General features: G+C 36.8%; 1 non-coding gene across 1 annotated transcript; it reads right to left on the bottom strand.

Annotated features, from left to right (window-relative positions):
* Window positions 1–1,734: 1,734 nt before the first annotated feature.
* LOC136514579 (small nucleolar RNA R71) lies at window positions 1,735–1,843 on the bottom strand. Its single transcript, XR_010773734.1, has one exon. It is a non-coding gene; the product is annotated as a small nucleolar RNA R71 (small nucleolar RNA).
* Between the last annotated feature and the right edge of the window lie 4,398 nt (window positions 1,844–6,241).

Raw genomic sequence — 6,241 nt, 5'->3', positions numbered from 1 at the left:
TCTTGTCAAGAGCGTGGTTTGGTATAATCTTTGTACCCCTCTCTCTTTTGTATCTTTATTACTTTTATATGCTAGTTACAATTGTTATGATAATATCAGTATTCATCTTATTCATCTTCTTTGTTATATTGTTCATGGTCTACTTTGATTATATGCTTAATATAGTTGGATTATCATTATGTTCATGCATAAGTTCATATAGCACTCACTCTATGGATCCATGGGTGGGTGGTCGACATTGTGTAAGCGTGATGCTTATACATTGTTTACCTGTAGATACACCCTATATTCTGGGTCATGTGGTATATCATGAATGTGACACTTCCATTGACTCCTTTGTCGTCCACTCCCTGAATACAGACGCACGTAGGGTTTGGTTATGAAGGAAGAGCAAGCTCTGTTCTTAATCTTCCTTAGTAATATCTCTTATGTGTAGATATGACAATGATCTTAGCAATAATTACTAAGTATAATTACACTAATCAATGCATGCTTTGACTTATAATTAAGAATGACTTAGGAATTATTTCTCTAATATTCTAACTGACCATGCTAATGCCATAGAAAGGAGTACTCTGAGTGATTTGTTATTATCATTGATCAATACTTATCATATATATATCTTATCCTATGACTTACCTCTGTTATGAGTAGAATATTGGTTATGGTTTACTTCTCCTTCAATAGTATAAGTTATCAATACACGTCCATGCTAGACCTTCCCTATGGTAAAAATATAAATAACGATATCTGGAATACTCTTGGGTAAAATGCTACAATGGTATATTATCTGTGCGCTTGCAGATCCTTTTCATTCATATATTTATTTATTCTTCCTAGTCACATAATTAATAAAGAACAACTTAGTATTATTCTAGTAGTAATGCTATGTAGAACCAACAAGTATCTCTAATATCATCACTAGGGATGACAAGTATCTCTGATATAGGTTTATAATAGGTGGCTATTTAAAAACAAGTGACACATTAATAAATACCATCAAGCATTTCTGGCGCTGTTGCTAGGGACTAGATTTAAAACTCTATTCTTAGTAGCGACGCTAAGAAATGTCAATAACCATTTTTGGTGCCATTGCTGGGGAAGGTAGCTAGGCAAAGGAAGTATTGATAAACTTATACTTATTGATGTGAACGAGGAAAACCATTTACCCCTGCTCAAGTAGGATTACGCTTGTGTTGTCTACTTTTATATCTTATACATGGTAATGTATGACTAGTTTTGACCTTCCGACAAACTACATTAAAGATCTAGAAGCTTTAATCCAGAGAACTAGAGCTAACTCAAGAAAGTTTTAGCTTTAGAATCAGAAGCCAACCAGACAAGGCACAGCTTAACACCTAAATTTGAAGCTATGGCTGAGAAGACTCCATGAATTCTCTGCTCCAACTACGGCCAACATCCGAACTGGTCCAACAGTTAATGTTGGAGACAATGGATTCGAGCTCAAGCAAGCCCTCATCAACATGGTGCAAGCAAGCCAGTTTTGTGGAAAGGCACATGAAGATGCGAGTGCACATCTCCAACACTTCCTAGAGATCTATAGCACTTTCACCATCAAAGGAGTAACCCAGGATGCCATATTACTTCGCCTCTTTCTATTCTCACTCTTAGGGAAGGCAAAGCAATGGTTCTATGCCAATAAAGATAGAAATACTACATGGGATAATTGTTCCACTGCCTTTCCAGCAAAGTTCTTTCCCACAGGCAAGACCAACGCTCTGCGTGGGAGAATTTCAAGCTTTTAGCAACAATATGATGAATCTGTCCCTAAGGCACGTGAATGCTTTCAAGATTACATTACAGAATGTCCTCATCATGGGATGGAGAATTGGCTACTCATGCAGACTTTCTATCATGGGTTGACCAATAGTACCCATGAGACTATGGATGTTGCTGCTAGAGGTGCATTCCTGTCACTCACCATATCAGCAGCAATAGCTCTTGTGGAGAAGATGGCCTCTAATCAAGGTTGGAATGAAGAACGTGTTCAAACCCGTAAGAGGGGTGGAGGTATGCATCAACTCAATGAGGTAGACATGCTGATGAAGAAGCTTGAAGATCGAGCCAATGAGAAGCAAGAAGTCATACATATTCATGATTCTCACATGACATGTGAAGTGTGTGAAAATATTGGGCATTCAAGAAATAGTTGTCCTAAAACACAAGAGGATGTGAACTTTGTCAACAACAACAACTTCTTTCATCCTTAGCAGAATTAAGGATGGAATCAGCAACAAAGGTCAAACTACCAAGGTAATTACCAAGGTAACTATCAAGGTAATAATTTCAATCAACCACCCTTGAGAGAATTAATTACTGGCCAATCCAAACTTATGGAGAGAATATCTAGAAAGGTAGCTACCAATGATAAAATTCTAGAGAACATAAATAATAGATTGGATAGCTTTGCTTCTGCCATTAAAAACTAGCATACCTTTAATAAAATGATAGAATCACAAATAGCTCAGCTGGCTGCTGCTATTCCTCTGTCTAAAAAAGGTAAGATTCTAGGGCAACCGAAAGATCTAGAAACTACAAATCTTGTCAATATTCACAATGCAATGTATTACTATATACAACCATCGACGGGAAGGTGGATAGACTATACCTTGCTAGAAAAGAAGAGCGATCCAGGGAGACCTATCATCCCCATCGCCATTGGACCTCACATTTTTCAAGAAGCTGCCTGTGACTTCAGAGCAAGTGTCAATATCATGGCTAAGGTAATTTATGATCAAATTAATGGAGATACTTTATTGTACACAAATATGCATTTGCAGCTTGCAGATCAGTCACTCTATTACCCTAAGGGAGTTCTTGAAGATGCTATTTTTTGAGTGGGACAATCATATGTTGCCTAGACTTTGTGGTTTTGGAAACAGGTGGAGATGTAAGGGCACCCATTATTTTAGGCCGACCTTTCTTAAGCACCACAGAAGCCATCATCTACGCAGACAGTGCCAAGATTTGTTTCACAATCAAGGATAGAAATGAAAAGTTTTCTTTCAAGAATCATATCTTACAATCTTCTAGACATCCACAAATGCCATACCTGCCCAAAGAGATAATAGTGACCAAGAAGAAAAATAATAGGAGAAGTAGAAAGAATAAAGCCAAGCAACCACAAGAAGAATCAGTCAACATGATCAACACACTTCGATCAGAGTACGACCACCTCCTTGCTTCACCATTCCTTGCTAAGAAGGATGATGCAGGCATACCCATGATTGAGTGTACCATTAGACATAATCTTCCACAAGATCTTCTATGACATTGGGTCGGGTGTCAATATAATGTCCAAGATAACATATGAATACTTATTTGGTGATGAACCTTTGTTCCCTACATATATACAATTGCAGATGGCAGACCAATCAATCCAATTTTCGAAAGAAATAACAAAAGATGTCACAGTAAGGATACATGATCACTATGCTCTTGCCAACTTCATGATTCTAGACATGGGAGAAGAAGAAGATGATACACCCATCATCCTTGGAAGGCCGTTCCTCAACACTAGCAACGTGATCATCTACGTCAGATCTGAGATCTGGACAAGTCCACTTCCAATTCCCTGGAGAAAAGGTACGCTGTTATTTCAATAGTTATACCACATGAGCAGCCAAAAAAGTCCCGCTCTAGGTGGAGACGTCGATCATCCCAAAACCAAAAGAATCAATCCCCAAAAAAAGTTAGGAGGAAGATGAGGAACCAGAAGAAGTTGTAAAAGATGAGCCCGCTCCATCAAACTCAAGTCCATAGACCAAGCAGGTATGGAAAGAAAAGGTAACATCGCCACCAAAGTCACAAGAGGTGCAACCATCAGGGTCTCCATCCTCGAGTCTGACTGATGCACCCAAGGAATAAACAAGAGAGGAAAAGAGTCCTGTCTGGAGAACTTAAAAATCGGAACCCTCGCCGAGAGGTAATATCGGTAGTAATCCATATTTACTTTTTAGTATTGCATGAATTACTTTTCACTTTAGCATATTTACTTTTCTGCATTAGCATTGCATTTAGAACAGAAAGATAAAAAGTTTCATGACTGTATTACAGTATTGCAACATAAATTCTAAGCCCCACATGAGTATTTTTATGGTGTGTAAACACCCACGGGAAGATTCACTGTGGTGGCATAAAAAATAATATATATATATAACATGCATGCATATTTTATTTTTGTATTATATAAATAATAAAATCCAAAAATAATAGACATCCTGCTAGAAGTTTGCCAATTAGGAAATCTGTCTAAACCTACAAGGACAACAAATCTCTGAATGACTGACTTCTAACCCCTTATCCTCATCTATGCCATGAGTTTTGGTGTTCTTGTTGGAGTATTTTGCAGGATGATCAAGAGTAAAGCCATCCATCCGAAGTACATTTTCCCTGTCACTACATTCGCTGCGCAACGAACACAACTTCTGGACGGATGAGAAAGGCTTCTGCTGGTAGATTCACTCTAAGAAAGACCATGACAACATCCAACTTGGGGGAGGAGTATCCCCCATGTATCTAGCTAAGTATTTCTTTCCCTTTTGATTTTACTATTTTTAAGTTTGCTTCATATTTGCTAAAGAAATAAAAAGATGCATAACAAACTAAGAGCAAAATAAAAATTTGTGTTTGTATTTGTCTTATATATAATAGTAAAGTGTGATCTTAAAAATAAAAACAACATAAAAATTGTGTGTCTAGTTTGATTTTGAAGAGCTAAATAAATAAAAGGACTCTTTGAATAATCTCTTGCAATGGAAATGATGAATAGTTGCTCTGTCATAATTCCTTTCAAGTACTTAGTTTTCAGCCTTGAATTCTTCTGAGTTTTGGATACGACTGTTTTGATATAAGAATTTACTCTAAACTTGAAACTCGTGGGTAGCATATGCTTGATCTAAGTCTAGGTAATTGACGGATATGATATGAGAAGGTCTGAGCTGCTGTTTATCTTGTTCCATGTGACACTAAAGTTCTAGAGATTTATCTTTTAAAAAACATAAAAATCCTACATGATGAGCTCTTATATGACAAAGCTTGAATTCCTACTAGAGCCATATATGATATTTAGATTAGGAAAACTTCCACTTATATGCTGCTTGCATTGCATTGAGTTTAGTCAAGCTTTGTTGACCCTTATAAGAGGTTTGACATGCTCTTAAAATCAAGATCATGTACACACCACCCAAATATGCACTACTCCTACACTAGGGGTAGCGCAACAAAATGCCATTTCATCTAGATCCACCTAAAAATATTTTACTCCTACACCGGGAGTAAACACCAAAAATATTCTTGATAGGAATTTCCACCAAATAAATGCTCCATGTTTTTGTTACTATCTCTCAAAAGTTTTGTTGCATAAAAGAGACATGGGGCTATGCAAAAGTTATTCATAAAAAAAGATGAGAAAAAATGGACAAGTGTCTGAGATATTTAAAACAATGGGTACTTAAATGCCCGCCCAAAAAAAGAGGAGAAAAGATGAATAAGATATCCCATGTTTTCTTGCAAAGTTGTTTTCAAGTTTCAAGAGAGAGATACATTTTCAAGGAGCATAGTAGAAATAGGATTAGCCACAATATATATCCACCACATACATCCATACACATGCACATCTTGATTTGATTATATGACTCAACTCTCTTTGGATCCGAGGTTTGACTTTACAACATATGTATTGCAAGTATGCTCTTTCAAGCTATGTCCACTCCTATGAGCTCCACACAAGCCTTAGTTATAGGAAAAGAAAGGCTTAACACCACTATTGCCTTGGTGAGGATCCACAAATACCATATTAAGAGACTTGAGAGTGTTATACAAAGGAAGCTCTGAGTTTTATTTTGAAAATCTATAAAAACTCTGAAATAATGGTTGAGCAAAGAACTTGAGACATACTGCTTGACTTGATCATTCTGTCTTTCAATTGCTCAAGACCCAAGTGAAGGTTGAGAAGCCCCATGGTTGAAGGTAATATGGGTAAGTTTGAAAGTCAGATTGGTTCATTCTAATCCAGAGGAGGATTCTTGTTTGAATGCATGTGTACTTTTGAGGAGTTGCGTCAATGTTTTTAAAATCCTTAAACTCTTAATCCATTTACTGAGTTTAGCTTTCCTAAGGGACTAGCAAAGGTTAAGCTTGGGGGAGTTTGTTGATGATAATTAACAACCATTTAAACCATCAATATAACATGTATAACGGCATAAATATAATCATAAAT

Source organism: Miscanthus floridulus, chromosome 16 (assembly GCF_019320115.1).
Source record: "Miscanthus floridulus cultivar M001 chromosome 16, ASM1932011v1, whole genome shotgun sequence".
NCBI lineage: Eukaryota > Viridiplantae > Streptophyta > Magnoliopsida > Poales > Poaceae > Miscanthus > Miscanthus floridulus.
Note: the sequence above shows the minus strand (reverse complement) of the source record. Positions and strands in the feature narration are given on the sequence as shown.